Source organism: Mchenga conophoros, linkage group LG4 (assembly GCF_057382185.1).
Source record: "Mchenga conophoros isolate Kocher_MC1m ecotype Shallow Benthic linkage group LG4, M_conophoros_male_GT1.1, whole genome shotgun sequence".
In the NCBI taxonomy this organism is placed as follows: Eukaryota; Metazoa; Chordata; class Actinopteri; order Cichliformes; family Cichlidae; genus Mchenga; species Mchenga conophoros.
In genome coordinates, this window is record NC_140529.1 from 10,974,358 (window position 1) to 10,992,900 (window position 18,543).

Genomic DNA, 18,543 nt, shown 5'->3' on the forward strand with positions numbered 1-18,543 from the left:
TGCGCGCCGGAGCGTGCGGAGGCACGCACCGCGGGAGCCGCGGGCAACAAGAGACCCTTCCCCCGAGTCACGAGGAGCCCGTGAGTACAGCGGGGGCGAGGAAGGAGAGCAGCCGATGCAGATAGGACGCTCCCGCCTTTCACCCGCGGAACGTCAGCGTCGGTTCTCCGCTGGTGAGTGCCTGTATTGCGGCCGTAAGGGTCACTTTATCTCCACCTGCCCGGCTCTGGCAAAAGAGCGCGCCCACCAGTAATGGAGAGGGTACTGGTGGGCGACCTGTCTGGTAAACACTCCCATCCACGTTTAACATTGCCCGCAAAGCTCACGATACAGACAGCGATTCACCCTCTTTCTGCATTAATAGACTCTGGTGCTGAGCAGAGCTTCATTAATATCTCCCTAGCCACAAAGCTGAACGTTGCTACCACAGCTTTGCCTAATCCGCTCCGTGTGTCTGCCTTATCAGGCCAACGTTTGCCAGACATCACTCATATTACTGAACCCTTGTCTCTCACACTCTCCGGTAACCATACTGAAAGGATTAGCTTCTTCGTGTTCAAGACACCGTTTGCACCACTTGTGTTAGGTTACCCCTGGTTGGTGCAACATAACCCCCAGATAGACTGGAAGAAAGAGCGTGTTACGGGGTGGAGTGTGGAATGCCACATGAACTGTCTTAAAACTGCCACCCCCCCGGTCACTCGGCTAACCACAATTGAGCCCACAGAGGAGTGCGATTTGTCCGCTGTTCCCTTTGTCTATCAGGACCTGGCAGCAGTATTCAGCAAGGACAAAGCAAAAATGCTCCCCCCCCACAGGCCCTATGACTGTGCCATTGACCTCCTCCCGGGGGCGCCGCTTCCCTCTGGCCGCTTGTATAGTCTCACCCAACCTGAGAGAGAGACAATGGAGAAATACATCACCGACTCGCTGGCCGCGGGCATTATGCGGTCCTCTTCTTCTCCTGTGGGTGCGGGGTTTTTTTTCGTCAGCAAGAAAGACAAAACCCTCCGGCCGTGTATAGACTATCGTGGCCTCAACAGAATCACGATCAAAAACAAATACCCGCTGCCCCTTCTCTCCTCTGCCTTTGAACTACTTCAAGGGGCTACAGTGTTCACCAAACTCGATCTGAGAAACGCTTACCACCTAGTGAGGATTCGAAAGGGAGACGAGTGGAAGACGGCATTCAATACACATCTTGGTCATTTTGAGTATTTGGTAATGCCCTTCGGTCTGACGAACGCCCCTGCTGTTTTCCAAGCGCTAGTCAATGATGTCCTCAGGGATTTTATTAACCGCTGTGCTTTTGTCTACCTTGATGACATTCTTGTTTTTTCAAAGACTGTGAAGGAGCACGAAGTCCATGTGAGACAGATTCTCCAGCGCCTGTTGGAGAACAGACTCTTTGTGAAGGCGGAGAAATGTGACTTCCACGTAGACTCAGTGGCGTTCTTGGGGTACATCATCGCTCAAGGTAATCTGAAGCCTGACCCGGCAAAGGTCCAAACAGTCCTAGACTGGCCCAAGCCCCCAAATCGCCTGCAGCTCCAGCGTTTTTTGGGCTTTGCCAATTTCTACAGGCGCTTCATTAAAGATTATAGTAAGATCGCATTGCCTCTCACAAGACTTACTTCCCCGAAGGTGTCGTTTCAGTGGGACCCGCCAGCCCAGGAGGCGTTCGCCTGCCTAAAGGAAAGGTTTGCCACCGCTCCTATCCTTCAACAGCCTGACCTCAACCAACAGTTCGTGGTGGAGGTGGATGCGTCGGAGACGGGGGTTGGGGCAGTCCTGTCTCAGCGCTTTAAAGGTAAACTCCACCCGTGTGCCTTCTTCTCTCGCCGCCTCACACCAGCGGAGCGGAATTACGACATCGGGGACCGAGAGCTGCTGGCTGTGAAACTCGCACTAGAGGAATGGAGGCACTGGCTAGAGGGCAGGACAGACCACAAAAACCTGGAGTACATCCGGTCAGCGAAGCGTCTCAACTCCCGGCAGGCCAGGTGGGCTCTGTTTTTCTCACGGTTTGACTTTTCTCTCACCTACAGGCCCGGGTCACGAAACGTAAAACCTGACGCCCTTTCCCGGCTGTTCACCGTTACGGAGAAAGACCCTGACCCTGAGCCCATCCTCCCCTCCTCCTGCGTGTTCGGAGCAGTCACTTGGGCGATTGAATCCCAAATCCTCGAGGCGCAAGTCACCGAACCCGACCCAGGGACGGGCCCACCAGGGCGGCTTTATGTTCCCACATCCGTCAGGTCACATGTTCTCCAGTGGGGTCACACCGCCCGCTTTTCCTGCCACCCTGGACTTCATCGCACGATCTCCTTCTTGCAACGTTACTTCTGGTGGCCCTCCCTGATAAATGACACTAGAGACTATGTGACCGCCTGTCCCACGTGCGCTCAAAACAAGCGTCCCAACCAACCGCCGTCCGGGTTGCTCCAGCCTCTCCCCACTCCTGGCCGGCCCTGGTCCCACATCGCCCTGGACTTCGTCACGGGGCTGCCGTCCTCTTCAGGTAACACAGTAATACTAACCATTGTGGACCGTTTTTCTAAGGCTGCACATTTTGTTGCCCTCACAAAGCACCTGACCGCACTGGAGACTGCTCAACTGCTCACGGCACATGTGTTTAGGCTGCACGGCATCCCTGACGACATCGTTTCCGACAGAGGCCCTCAGTTCACCTCGCGGGTTTGGATTTCAGTCTGCGCCGAGTCCTCCCTGCTCCTCCGTGACACCTGGTGTAATGGGGATGGCATCAGCCAGTAGCACAGGCCCTTGTGCATTGTGGATCGCATCAGCCAGCAACACAAGCCCTGGTGAAATGTGGATGGTTTCGGACAGCACCAAAGGGCCTTGTGAAATGTGAATGGTTTCGGGAGGCACCACAGGCCCTGTTGTAATGTGGATGGCCTCATCTAACAACTCTGTCGCTGGTGAAATATGGATGGTATTGGTCAGCACCAATCACCCTGGTGAAATGTGTATGATATCGTTAAGCACCACAGGCCCAGGTGTAATGTGGATGGCATCAACGAGCATCGGAGGCCCTGGTGTGGTGAAGATTGCCTCACAGGAAGCACTGTCCCTTGTGTAATGTGTATGGCCTCAGCCAACAACAGTGGCCCTGGTGAAATGTGGATTATATTGGGCAGCACCACAGGCCCTGGTTTGGTCATGATTGCCACACAGGAAGAACTGTACCTGGTGTAATGTGGATTGCGTCATCCAACAGTACAGGCCCTGGTGTGGTGAAGATAGCCTCACAGGACGCACAGGCCATGGTGTAATGTGGATGGCCTCAGACAGCAGCCAGGCCCTGGTGAAATGTAGATGGCCTCACCCGGCAACATGCGCTCTGGTGAAATGTAGTCTGCCTCAGCCTGTCATGATACGGCTGTGTGGCAGGCGGGAGGAGGACCCAATCGCAAGATTCACAAACACGGGGATGAACTCAAAAGCAGCTTTATTGCTGACAGGCAGAACATAGGAAATACAGAACTCAACTAAACTGGGAATAAATAAACTAACACTCGTAGGGAGACACAGGGAATCCACACAGCAATGAGGGAGAACGCGACGCCGAACAGAGGGAGACGCAGACAGAAATACACAGAGGGTTAACGAGGAAAGTGGGAACACACGGGGAACACAGCTGACACAGATAACCATAACGAGACAGGGCGGGGTGAACATAACACTGACGGGAGACGGGCAGAGTCAAAGAGGAAGTACAGAGGTTCAGACAGGAGGAGAGAGAGCACAGGGAAAACACAGACATAACGGGCTGGGGAAACATGGAACAACCACAAAGGGAGACGAGGGCTCATAAATACACAGAGGGCACACAGGGGGGGAGAGAGAGCACGGGGAGAACTTAGACATAACGGGCAGGGGAAACATGGAATAAAACATAAGGAGAGACGAGGGCTCACAGATACACAGAGGGGCACACAGGGGGTAAAAGCCACGAAGGGAAAACACTTAGGGAACAACACAACAGGGCAACTCAGGAAACATGGCCTAAATAGGGAACAAAATACAAACATACAAGAAAACTAAGAATACTAGGCCAACATGGCCCAGGACCATGACAGTACCCCCCCCCCCCCCACAAGGGCTGGATCCGACAGCCAAAACCTGAGAACCAAGAGAAAAACAGAAAACAACCCACCCAGGGCGGGAGGCGGGGGACCAGGACGGAGGGACCAGAACAGGAAACAAAAACGAACAACAGAAAACACAGGACCACAAGACCACAGTTCAAATAAAGTTCAGGGGGCCGACCCAGAGCCCACCGGCACAAAAGTTCACGGGTCACACGGTCGGGGGGCCGACCAGGCGGGTGGCACAGGTGACAGAGCTGGTCCGGAGGCCAGCCGTGCGGAAGGCAGCGACGAAGAAGACGACGGAGCAGTTCAGGAGGCCGGCCGCGCGGAAGGCAGCGGCGGCGGCGAAGGAGACGACGGAGCAGTTCAGGGGGCCGGCCGCGTGGAAGGCAGCGGCGGCTCTCCAGTGTTAGGCGTGCTGGCCATGGCCCGGTGGGCGCAGGACCAGACGGTGGCGTGGCAGCCACAGGCGACGGAGCCGGACCAGACGGTGGTGTGGCAGCCACAGGCGACGGAGCCGGACCAGGCGGTGCAGATGCAGAGGCTGGAGCTCGACCAGGCGAAGCACAGGCTGAAGCTGGACCAGACGAGGACGAAGTCCCGGATGAAGCTGGACCAGACGAGGACGAAGACTCGGATGCTGCTGAGGCTGAGGCTGGACCAGGCGGAGCTGCAGAAGTAGATGGAGGCTGAACGGGCCCCTCGGACCCTCCAGCGGAGACGGGAGGCTGAACGGGCCCCTCGGACCCTCCAGCGGAGACGGGTGGCTGAACGGGGCTGGCCGGGCTGAGCAGAGCCGCCAGCGGAAACGAGGAGGTGCTGGCCGGGCTGACCTGAGCCGCCAGTGGAGACGAGGTGGTGCTGGCCAGGCTGACCTGAGCCGCCAGCGGAGACGAGGTGCGGGCGAGGTTCTCTTGAACCCCCAGCGGAGACGAGGAGCGGCTGGAGGGGTCCTCCTGAACCCCCAGCGGAAACAGATGCAGAGCCAGCTGGTGCAGAGACTTCTGGCTGAGGGGACGCCAACTGTGGCTGCACAGGGTGCTCAGTCGGCTTAGAAGGCAACGGCTGGGGCTGTGCAGGGCTAACAGTCTGTCCAAGCTTTGTCAGCACGACGCTGTCCTCAACTGGCTGAGTGAGCTCACAAGAGCTTCTAGCAGAGGATGGCGGTGACTGGACGAGTTGCTGAACTACCGACTGATCAGGAAACAAAGTTACTAACTGAGCTAAGAACTGAACAAGCAATGGAAGAAACTGAGGTGACAACGGAGCGGATGAGTGAGCGGGTAAATGAGCTGCTAACTGTGCTAATGACTGAGCTACAGACTGCGTTGTGGACAGAGATGCCAGGTGTAGTGGTAGGTGCGCTTGTGGTTGAGGTGACGGCTGAATGTCCATCAACCCCACCCGAGGGGTAGGTACGGGTGCCGGGATGAACGGATAGGCAGGGGATAGAAGCAGGGACCAGCTGGACCTCAGCCACCCTCACCCGAGGAGCTGATACGGGTGCAAGGGAAAGCTGGACCCGCACTGCCCTGGTTATAGGAACTGGAGGTGGAGAGCGACACATAGGAACAGAAACAGTGACTAGGTGAACTAAGTTGTTGGAGTCAAATACAGTGTCAGTAAACAGAGACTTATGGTGGGCTGGATCTAGCATCGCTGCTGTGTTTAAGTTGTCCAGGGCATCATTAGCAGTCTTGGAAAGAGTGGGTCTAGGGGCAGCCACAGGTACAGGAAAACTCATACAAGCAGCGTCCGGATGACCTGGATGTGGAACCACGCTACTCGCAGCCGTACCGGACGTAGCCCGAGACGTAGTGCACACAGAGTCCATGAAACCTGGCTGAAAAGCATGGTGCACAGAGTTAAACCAACTTAACTGGGGAACAGAAAAGTGAACCTGTGCAAACAGCTCGGTAGAGCTCAAACCAAAATCTTTTGCTAGTCTGTCTATAGCAGACGAAACCTTGCGGTTCTTGACCTTAGCAGGCATGGGAAAAGTTGAGGTTGCACAGGTAACGTCCGAGTTAACACTTTCAAGTTGAGGCACAGAGAAAACCACAGCCTGAGAAACTGAAGGAGCCACACTAGGAGTCACAGACACAAGAGCTGGTTTAAAGATTAAACTGTTCGTAGCAGAGGAATGGCTAATAGTCTCTGTGTCACCTGGCTCAGGGAGAATGCTAGGCGTAGACGTTAAGATGGCTGGCTCAGCAACACAGGTCTCAGTGTCTCTTTGAGGAGCCAAGAAGGCAATGGCTGGTTGAGGAGTTGGCTGGGAAACATCAGAAATGTCTAAAGACAAAATAGGCTGGAACATGAAACAGTCACTAGGAGGAGCATTAGCTATAGAACACACGGTTTCAGGGGGTATGTGTTTCTCAGCATGCACTGTTACATCTAGAGCTGATGATACTGACTGTGTGTGGCTGAGCTCAGACTGGGAAACCCTAGAGTCCAAGGGCGGAGTAACACAGTTCTGCGGGGCTACAATGCTAGTAGCAGTGTGTAGATGAGTCTGGTGAGAAATAACAGTCTTAGGTTCAGTTACCTCCACGGGTGACACCGTCATATCCGCTAAACCAAAGGAAACGCTGCGAGCGTTTCCTGAATCAGAGGGCTCAAAAACACAGGGGTTACCAGCGAGAGCACCCGGTGAATGATCGGGCACGGAGGTGCCTCGCTGTATAGTGTCCCTGGAGTCCAAAAAAAAGGGAACAGAATTATCCAAGTCCGGTGTCAAAAAAACAGCGCCACTCACGATTGTGCATGAGTTATGGAGTCCGGGATCCGAAGGCTCAGGCTGAGAGTGTGACACACGGTCACTCTCTCACAGGGGTGAAAACTGCTCCGCTGCTCGGGAACGGCGACGGCGGGGACGCCGTTTTCTCCGGGAAGGGGGAGGAGACGAGCCGGGCCGCGAATCCGTCAGCAGGCCGGGCTGAACATCCTCCGGCTCTTCGTACAGGAGCGACTGCTCCGGGAGGACGCCTACAGTGGAGACAAGGAAGTCCTGGATGTGGGGGCGGAGAGCGCCGAATAGCCACGGGAGTCCGGACACCATCCGCTGTAGACGGACGGCTACGGTCTCCCGGTACTCACCCTCGGGCAGCGCCACCCACTCCTGACAGTGATACTCCACTGTATAAATCAGATCCTCCCGGAGGTCAGCGGAGGGGTTGTGAATCGCTGGGTCCATGTCGTGGTCGCGTTCTTCTGTCATGATACGGCTGTGTGGCAGGCGGGAGGAGGACCCAATCGCAAGATTCACAAACACGGGGATGAACTCAAAAGCAGCTTTATTGCTGACAGGCAGAACATAGGAAATACAGAACTCAACTAAACTGGGAATAAATAAACTAACACTCGTAGGGAGACACAGGGAATCCACACAGCAATGAGGGAGAACGCGACGCCGAACAGAGGGAGACGCAGACAGAAATACACAGAGGGTTAACGAGGAAAGTGGGAACACACGGGGAACACAGCTGACACAGATAACCATAACGAGACAGGGCGGGGTGAACATAACACTGACGGGAGACGGGCAGAGTCAAACAGGAAGTACAGAGGTTCAGACAGGAGGAGAGAGAGCACAGGGAAAACACAGACATAACGGGCTGGGGAAACATGGAACAACCACAAAGGGAGACGAGGGCTCATAAATACACAGAGGGCACACAGGGGGGGGGAGAGAGCACGGGGAGAACTTAGACATAACGGGCAGGGGAAACATGGAATAAAACATAAGGAGAGACGAGGGCTCACAGATACACAGAGGGGCACACAGGGGGTAAAAGCCACGAAGGGAAAACACTTAGGGAACAACACAACAGGGCAACTCAGGAAACATGGCCTAAATAGGGAACAAAATACAAACATACAAGAAAACTAAGAATACTAGGCCAACATGGCCCAGGACCATGACACAGCCAGTAGCACAGGCCCTGTTGTGGTGAAGATGGCCTCACAGGAAGCACTGTCCCTGGTTTAATGTGTATTTCGTCAGCCAACACCACTGGCCCTGGTGCAATGTGGATGGCCTCAGCCAGTAGCACAGGCCCTGTTGTAATGTGGATGGCCTCATCTACCAACACTGGCCCAGGTGTAATGTGGATGGTAATGGCCAGTACCACAGACCTTGGTGTAATGTGGATGGCCTTAGCCAACACCACTGGCCCTGGTGAAATGTGGATGACATCGGCAAGGACCAATGGCCCTGATGTAATGTGGATGGTTTCAGCCAACAGCACAGTCCCGGGTGTGGTGAAGATGGCCTCACAGGAAGCACTGTCCCTTGGTGTAATGTGGATGGCCTCAGCAAACAACAATGGCCCTGGTGAAATGTTGTTGGTATTGGCCAGCACCACAGGACCTGGTGTAATGTAGATGGCATCAGCTAGTAGCACAGGCCCTTGAGTATTGTGAATGGCATCAGCCAGCAAAACCACTGGCCCTTGTGAAATGTGGATGGTATCGGCCAGCACCACAGGCCCTGGTGTGGTGATGATGGCCTCACAGGAAGCACTGTCCTTGGTGTAATTTCGATGGCCTCATCCAACAACACAGGCCCTGGTGTAATGTGAATGTCCTCAGCCAACACCACTGGCCTTGGTGTAATGTGGATGGCATCAGCCAGTAGCACAGGCCCTTGTGTATTGTGGATCGCATAAGCCAGCAACAAAAGCCCTGGTGAAATGTGGATGGCCTCAGCCAGCACCACAGGCCCTGGTTTGGTGATGATGGCATCACAGGAAGCACTGGCAGTGGTGTAATGGGGATGGCCTCATCCAACAACACAGGCCCTGGTGAAATGTGGATGGTATTGACCAGCACCACAGGCCGTTGTGTAATTTGGATGGCCTCAGCCAACACCACTGGCCCTGGTGTAATGTGGATGGCATCAGCCAGTATCCCACGCCCTTCTGTGTTGTGGATGTAATCAAGCCAGCAACACAAGCCCTGGTGAAATGTGGATGGTATTGGCCAGCACCACAGGCCCTGGTGTAATGTGAATGTCCTCAGCCAACACCACTGGCCTTGGTGTAATGTGGATGGTATTGGCCAGCACCACAGGCCCTGGTGTAATGTGAATGGCCTCATGCAACAACACTGGCCTTGGTGAAATGCGGATGGTATTGGCCAGCTCCACAGGCCCTGGTGTAATGTGTTTGTCCTCAGCCAGAAGCACAGGCCCTTGTGTATTGTGGATCGCATCAGCCAGCAACACAATCCCTGGGGAAATGTGGTTGGTATCAAGGAGTAGCACAGGCCCTGGTGTAATGTGGATGGACTCAGCCATGACCACAGGCCCTGATGAAATGTAGTTGTCCTCAGCCATGACCACTGGCCCTGGTGAAATGTGCATGATATCGGTCAGCACCAGAGGCCCAGGTGTAATGTGGATGGCATCAACGAGCAGCAGAGGCCCTGGTGGGGTGAAGATGGCAACACAGCAATTACTGTCCCTGGTGTAATGTGGATCGTAAAAGCCGGCATCACAGGCCGTGATGTAATGTGGATCGCCTCAGCCAAAAGCACAGGCCCTGGTGTGGTGATGATGGCCTCACAGGAAGCACTGCCCCTGGTGTAATTTGGATGGCCTCATCCAACAACACAGGCCCTGGTGTATTGTGAATGTCCTCAGCCAACACCACTGGCCTTGGTGTAATGTGGATGGTATTGGCCAGCACCACAGGCCCTGGTGTAATGTGAATGGCCTCATCCAACAACACTGGCCCTGGTGAAATGTGGATGGTATTGGCCAGCACCACAGGCCCTGGTGTAATGTGAATGTCCTCAGCCAACACCACTGGCCTTGGTGTAATGTGGATGGTATTGGCCAGCACCACAGGCCCTTGTGTATTGTGGATCGCATCAGCCAGCAACACAAGCTCTGGTAAAATGTGGTTGGTATCAACGAGTAGCACAGGCCCTGGTGTAATGTGGATGGCCTCAGTCAGCACCACAGGCCCTGGTTTGGTGATGATGGCCTGACAGGAAGCACTGTCCCTGGTGTAATTTGGATGGCCTCATCCAACAACACTGGCCCTGGTGAAATGTGGATGGTTTTTGCCAGCACCAAAGGCCGTAGTGTAATGTGGATGGCCTCAGCCAACACCATTGGCCCTTCTGTGTTGTGGATGTAATCAAGCCAGCAACACAAGCCCTGGTGAAATGTGGATGGTATTGGCCAGCACCAAAGGCCCTGGTGTAATGTGGATGGCCTCAGCCAAAAGTACAGGCCCTGGTGTGGTGAAGATGGCCTCACAGGAAGCACTGTCCCTGATCTAAAGTGTATGGCCTCAGCCAACAACAGTGGCCCTGGTGAAATGTGGATGGTATTGGCCAGCACAACAGGCCATGTTGTAATGTGAATGTCCTCAGCCAGTAGCACAGGCCCTATTGTAATGTGGATTGCCTGATCTAACAACTCTGTCGCTGATGAAATATGGATGGTATTGGTCAGCACCACACACCCTGGTGAAATGTGTATGATATCGGTAAGCACCACAGGCCCAGGTGTAATGTGGATGGCATCAACGAGCAGCAGAGGCCCTGGTGGGGTAAAGATGGCCTCACAGGAAGCACAGGCCTTGGTGTAATGTGGATGGTAGAAGCCGGCAACGCAGTCTCTGGTGTAATTGGCATGGCACCAGCCAGTAGCACAGGTCCTTGGTTATTGTGGATCGCATCAGCCAGCAACACAAGCCCTGGTGAAATGTGGTTGGTATCAACGAGTAGCACAAGCCCTGGTGTAATGTGAATGGCCTCAGCCAGCACCACAGGCCCTGGTTTGGTGATGATGGCATCACAGGAAGCACTGGCAGTGGTGTAATGTGGATGGCCTGAGCACACAACACTGGCCCTGGTGTAATGTGGATGGTTTCAGGCAGCAGCACTGGCCCTTGTGTAATGTGGATGGTATTGGCCAGCACCACAGGCCCTGGTGTAATGTGAATGGCCTCAGCCAGTAGCACAGGCCCTGTTTTAATGTGGATGGCCTGATCTAACAACTCTGTCGCTGGTGAAATAATAATACTAATAATAATAATGGATACTTTATTGATCCCCATGGGGAAATTACTTGTTTTCTCTGCATTTGACCCATTCACTCAGTGAAGCAGTGGGCAGCCCACTAAGCAGGCACCCGGGGAGCAGTGTGTAGGGACGGTACCTTGCTCAGGGGTACCTCAGGGTAGCCGTTAGGTGGATTCGAACCACCGACCTTCCGATCATGGGGTGACCACTTTACCTACTGAGCTATCCCTGCCCTAAATATGGATGGTATTGGTCAGCACCACACACCCTGGTGAAATGTGTATGATATCGGTAAGCACCACAGGCCCAGGTGTAATGTGGATGGCATCAACGAGCAGCAGAGGCCCTGGTGTGGTGAAGATGGCCTCACAGGAAGCACTGTCCCTTGTGTAATGTGCATGGCCTAAGCCAACAACAGTGGTCCTGGTGAAATGTGGATTATATTGGCCAGCACCACAGGCCCTGGTGTAATGTGAATATCCTCAGCCAGTAGTAAAGGCCCATGTCTTTTGTGGAACGCATCAGCCAGCAACACAATCCCTGGTGAAATGTGGATGGCCTCATCCAGCACCACAAGCCCTGGTTTGGTGATGATTGCCACACAGGAAGAACTGTACCTGGTGTAATGTGGATGGCCTCATCCAACAGTACAGGCCCTGGTGTCGTGAAGATGGCCTCACAGGAAGCACAGGCCATGGTGTAATGTGGATGACCTCAGACAGCAGCCAGGCCCTGGTGAAATGTAGATGGCCTCAGCCGACAACATGCGCTCTGGTGAAATGTAGTCTGCCTCAGCCAGTAGCACAGGCCCTGTTGTGGTGAAGATGACCTCACAGGAAGCACTGTCCCTGGTGTAATGTGTATTTCCTCAGCCAAAAACACTGGCCCTCTTTAAATGGGGATGGTATTGGCCAACACCACAGGCCCTGGCGTAATGTGAATGTGCTCAGCCAACACCACTGGCCCTGGTGTAATGTGGATCGCATCAGCCAGCAACACAAGCCCTGGTGAAATGTGGTTGGTATCAACGAGTAGCACAAGCCCTGGTGTAATGTGAATGGCCTCAGCCAACAACACTGGCCCTCTTTAAATGTGGATGGTATTGGCCAACACCACTGGCCCTGGTGTAATGTGGATGGCATCAGCCAGTAGCACAGGCCCTTGTGTATTGTGGATCGCATCAGCCAGCAACACAAGCCCCGGTGACATGTGGACTGTTTCGGACTGCACCACAGGCCCTGGTTTAATGTGGATGGCATCAACGAGTAGCACAGGCCCTTGTGTAATGTGGATTACATCAGCAAGCAACACAGGCTCTGGTGAAATGTAGATGACCTCAGACAGCACCACAGGCCCTGTTGTGGTGAAGATGACCTCACAGGAAGCACTGTCCCTGGTGTAATGTGTATTTCCTCATCCAACAACACTGGCCCTGGTGAAATGTGGATTATATTGGCCAGCACCACAGGCCCTGGTGTAATGTGAATATCCTCAGCCAGTAGTAAAGGCCCTTGTGTTTTGTGGAACGCATCAGCCAGCAACACAATCCCTGGTGAAATGTGGATGGCCTCATCCAGCACCACAGGCCCTGGTTTGGTGATGATTGCCACACAGGAAGAACTGTACCTGGTGTAATGTGGATGGCCTCATCCAACAGTACAGGCCCTGGTGTGGTGAAGATGGCCTCACAGGAAGCACTGTCCCTGGTGTAATGTGTATTTCCTCAGCCAACAACACTGGCCCTCTTTAAATGTGGATGGTATTGGCCAACACCACTGGCCCTGGTGTAATGTGGATGGCATCAGCCAGTAGCACAGGCCCTTGTGTATTGTGGATCGCATCAGCCAGCAACACAAGCCCCGGTGACATGTGGACTGTTTCGGACTGCACCACAGGCCCTGGTTTAATGTGGATGGCATCAACGAGTAGCACAGGCCCTTGTGTAATGTGGATTACATCAGCAAGCAACACAGGCTCTGGTGAAATGTAGATGACCTCAGACAGCAGCACAGGCCCTGCTGTCGTGAAGTTGGCCTCAGCACTAGCCCTGGTGCAATGTGGATGGGCTCAGCCAGCAATACAGGCCCTGGTGTGGTGACGATAGCCTCACAGGGAGCACATGCCGTGGTATAATATGGATGGCCTCAGCAAGTAGCACAGGCCCTGTTGTATTGGGGATGGTATTGGCCAGCACCACAGGCCCTGGTGTGGTGTTGATGGCATCACAGGAAGCACTGGCAGTGGTGTAATGTGGATGGCCTGAGCCAACAACACTGGCCCTGGTGTAATGTGGTTGGTATTGGCCAGCACCACAGGACCTGGTGTGGTGATGATGGCCTCACAGGAAGCACTGTCCCTGGTGTAATGGGGATGGCCTCATCCAACAACACTGGCCCTGGTGAAATGTGGATGGTATTGGCTAGCACCACAGACCGTTGTGTGAAATGTGGATGGCCTCAGGAAACACCACTGGCCCTGGTGTAATGTGGATGGCATCAGCCATTATCACAGGCCCTTCTGTCTTGTGGATGTCATCAGCCAGCAACACAAGCCCTGGTGAAATGTGGATGGTATTGGCCAGCACAACAGTCCATGTTGTAATGTGAATGTCCTCAGCCAGTAGCACAGGCCCTGTTGTAATGTGGATGGCCTCATCTAACAACTCTGTCGCTGGTGAAATATGGATGCTATTTGTCAGCGCCACACACCCTGGTGTAATGTGGATGGCCTCAGCCAACACCACTGGCCCTGGTATAATCTGTATGGCATCAGCCAGTATCACAGGCCCTTCTGTGTTGTGGATGTCATCAGCCAGCAACACAAGCCCTGGTGAAATGTGGATGGTTTTGGACAGCACCAAAGGGCCTGGTGAAATGTGGATGGTATTGGCCAGCACCAAAGGCCCTGGTGTAATGTGGATGGCCTCAGCCAAAAGTACAGGCCCTGATGTCGTGAAAGTGGCCTCACAAGAAGCACTGTCCCTGGTGAAATGTGGATGGTATTGGCCAGCACCAAAGGACGTTGTGTAATGTGGATGGCCTCAGCCAACACCACTGGCCCTTCTGTGTTGTGGATGTCATCAGCCAGCAACACAAGCCCTGGTGAAATGTGGATGGCCTCAGCCAACAACAGTGGCCCTGGTGAAATGTGGATGGTACTGGCCAGCACAACAGGCCATGTTGTAATGTGAATGTCCTCAGCCAGTAGCACAGGCCCTTGTGTACTGTGGATCGCATCAGCCAGCAACACTGGCCCTGGTGAAATGTGGATGGTATTGGCTAGCACCACAGGCCGTTGTGTGAAATGTGGATGGCCTCAGGAAACACCACTGGCCCCGGTGTAATGTGGATGGCATCAGCCAGTATCACAGGCCCTTCTGTGTTGTGGATGTCATCAGCCAGCAACACAAGCCCTGGTGAAATGTGGATGGTATTGGCCAGCACAACAGTCCATGTTGTAATGTGAATGTCCTCAGCCAGTAGCACAGGCCCTGTTGTAATGTGGATGGCCTCATCTAACAACTCTGTCGCTGGTGAAATATGGATGCTATTTGTCAGCGCCACACACCCTGGTGTAATGTGGATGGCCTCAGCCAACACCACTGGCCCTGGTATAATCTGTATGGCATCAGCCAGTATCACAGGCCCTTCTGTGTTGTGGATGTCATCAGCCAGCAACACAAGCCCTGGTGAAATGTGGATGGTTTTGGACAGCACCAAAGGGCCTGGTGAAATGTGGATGGTATTGGCCAGCACCAAAGGCCCTGGTGTAATGTGGATGGCCTCAGCCAAAAGTACAGGCCCTGATGTCGTGAAAGTGGCCTCACAAGAAGCACTGTCCCTGGTGAAATGTGGATGGTATTGGCCAGCACCAAAGGACGTTGTGTAATGTGGATGGCCTCAGCCAACACCACTGGCCCTTCTGTGTTGTGGATGTCATCAGCCAGCAACACAAGCCCTGGTGAAATGTGGATGGCCTCAGCCAACAACAGTGGCCCTGGTGAAATGTGGATGGTACTGGCCAGCACAACAGGCCATGTTGTAATGTGAATGTCCTCAGCCAGTAGCACAGGCCCTTGTGTACTGTGGATCGCATCAGCCAGCAACACAAGCCCTGATGAAATGTGGATGGTATCAACGAGTAGCACAGGCCCTGGTGTAATGTGGATGGCCTCATCCAGCAACACCACAGGCCCTGGTGAAATGTCGTTGTTTTCGGCCAGCAACACAGGCCCTTGGGTAATTCGGATGGCTAGCAGCACAGGCCCTGGCCTGTTGAAGATGGCCTCAGAGAAATCACTGGCAGTGGTGTATTTCCAATGGCATCAGCAAGCAGCACAGACCCTGGTCTAGTGAATATGGCCTCAGAGAAATCACTGGCAGTGGTGTAATGTGGATGGCCTGAGCCAACAACACTGGCCCTGGTGTAATGTGGATGGTTTCAGCCAGCAGCACTGGCCCTTGTGTAATGTGGATGGTATTGGCCAGCACCACAGGCCCTGGTGTAATGTGAATGGCCTCAGCCAGTAGCACAGGCCCTGTTTTAATGTGGATGGCCTGATCTAACAACTCTGTCGCTGGTGAAATATGGATGGTATTGGTCAGCACCACACACCCTGGTGAAAATGTGTATGATATCGGCAAGCACCACAGGCCCAGGTGTAATGTGGATGGCATCAACGAGCAGCAGAGGCCCTGGTGTGGTGAAGATGGCCTCACAGGAAGCACTGTCCCTTGTGTAATGTGCATGGCCTAAGCCAACAACATTGGCCCTGGTGAAATGTGGATTATATTGGGCAGCACCACAGGCCCTGGTGTAATGTGAATATCCTCAGCCAGTAGTAAAGGCCCTTGTGTTTTGTGGAACGCATCAGCCAGCAACACAATCCCTGGTGAAATGTGGATGGCCTCATCCAGCACCAGAGGCCCTGGTTTGGTGATGATTGCCACACAGGAAGAACTGTACCTGGTGTAATGTGGATGGCCTCATCCAACAGTACAGGCCCTGGTGTGGTGAAGATGACCTCACAGGAAGCACAGGCCATGGTGTAATGTGGATGGCCTCAGACAGCAGCCAGGCCCTGGTGAAATGTAGATGGCCTCAGCCGGCAACATGCGCTCTGGTGAAATGTAGTCTGCCTCAGCCAGTAGCACAGGCCCTGTTGTGGTGAAGATGACCTCAAAGGAAGCACTGTCCCTGTTGTAATGTGTATTTCCTCGGCCAACAACACTGGCCCTCTATAAATGTGGATGGTATTGGCCAACACCACAGGCCCTGGCGTAATGTGAATGTGCTCAGCCAACACCACTGGCTCTGGTGTAATGGGGATGGCATCAGCCAGTAGCACAGGCCCTTGTGTATTGTGGATCGCATCAGCCAGCAACACAAGCCCTGGTGAAATGTGGTTGGTATCAACGAGTAGCACAAGCCCTGGTGTAATGTGAATGGCCTCAGCCAGCACCACAGGCCCTGGTTTTGTGATGATGGCATCACAAGAAGCACTGGCAGTCGTGTAATGTGGATGGCCTGAGCCAACAACACTGGCCCTGGTGTAATGTGGATGGTATTAGCCAGCACCACAGGCCCTGGTGTAATGTGAATGTCCTCAGCCAGAAGCAGAGGCCCTTGTGTATTGTGGATCGCATCAGCCAGCAACACAAGCCCTGGTGAAATGTGGTTGGTATCAACGAGTAGCACAGGCCCTGGTGTAATGTGGATGGCCTGAGCCAACAACACTGGCCCTGGTGAAATGTGGATGGTATTGGCCAGCACCACTGGCCCTTGTATAATGTGGGTGGCATCAACGAGTAGCACAGGCCCTTGTGTAATGTTGATGGCATCATCCAGCACCACAGGCCCTGGTGTGGTGAAGATGGCCTGACAGGAAGCGCTGTCCCTGGTGTAATGCGGATGGCATCATCCAACAACACTGGCCCTGGTGAAAAGTGGATGGTATTGGACAGCACCACAGGCCGTTGTGTAATGTGGATGGCCTCAGCCAACACCACTGGCCCTGGTGTAATGTGAATGGCATCAGCCAGTATCACAGGCACTTCTGTGTTGTTTATGTCATCAGCCAGCAACACAAGCCCTGGTGAAATGTGGATGGTTTCGGACAGCACCAAAGGGCCTGGTGAAATGTGGATGGTATTGGCCAGCACCAAAGGCCCTGGTGTAATGTGGATGGCCTCAGCCAAAAGTGCACGCCCTGGTGTGGTGAAGATGGCCTCACAGGAAGCACTGTCCCTGATGAAAAGTGTATGGCCTCAGCCAACAACAGTGGCCCTGGTGAAATGTGGATGGTATTGGCCAGCACAACAGGCCATGTTGTAATGTGAATGTCCTCAGCCAGTAGCACAGGACCTTGTGTACTGTGGATTGCATTAGCCAGCAACACAAGCCCTGGTCAAATGTGGATGGTATCAACGAGTAGCACAGGCCCTGGTGTAATGTGGATTGCCTCATCCAGCAACACCACAGGCCCTGGTGAAATGTGGTTGTTTTCGGCCAGCAACACTGGCCCCTGGGTAATTTGGATGGCTAGCAGCACAGGCCCTGGTCTGGTGAAGATGGCCTCACAGAAATCACTGGCCCTGGTGTATTGTGGATGGCATCAGCCATCAACACAGGCCCTCGTGAAATATAGGTGGCCTCAGCCAGCAGCACAGGCCCCACTGCAATGTGAATGCCCTCAGCCAGCAGCACAGGACCTGGTGTAATGAACCTATAACGATAATTGACATTTGACCTCACTGTATGATTATAGCAGCTGTGTGTTATGTCATGGCATGTTTTAAAAATGCCACCTGAAATTTAGGAGGTAGTGATGGGTCGTTCGCGAACGAAATGGCTCTTAGAGCCGGCTCTTTGACGTGAACGACGCCAGCCGGCTCCTTATCGCGAGCCCTCACGTGGGTTTTTGTTTTTTTCTTTCTCTCACCCTCTCTCTCGCACTTTTTTTCCGCTTCACTCTGCACTCTGCTTTACGCTGGGCAGAGGGGGGAGGGGCGGTAGTTACACTTAGTAGCACAGGAACAGAGCAGTGTTGCCAACTTGTGGCAGCTTTTACAAAACTTTGTAAAAGCGAGTTTTCAGACCCCTTAGCCACTTTTTTTCTAAAAAAAGTTGCTAAAAAAAGACGTGAAAGCGCTTATCGCTTTTACTCTCAAAAAGCAGCGGGTGCTGTAACGCAGTCAGTTCTTCTTTTACTCTTATGCTGTTTTGTGGATCACAAGGTTTAAAACTACTTATAAACACACACACAAAGTAACTCCACCAGAGTGCCTATTTCGGGTCACTTTTGCCGGTCCAAGCCCAGGTAAAGGAGCAGGGTTGGAATTGTGACATAAAAAAAACAATATTTGCTAAAATAAATTTCATTTGTAGT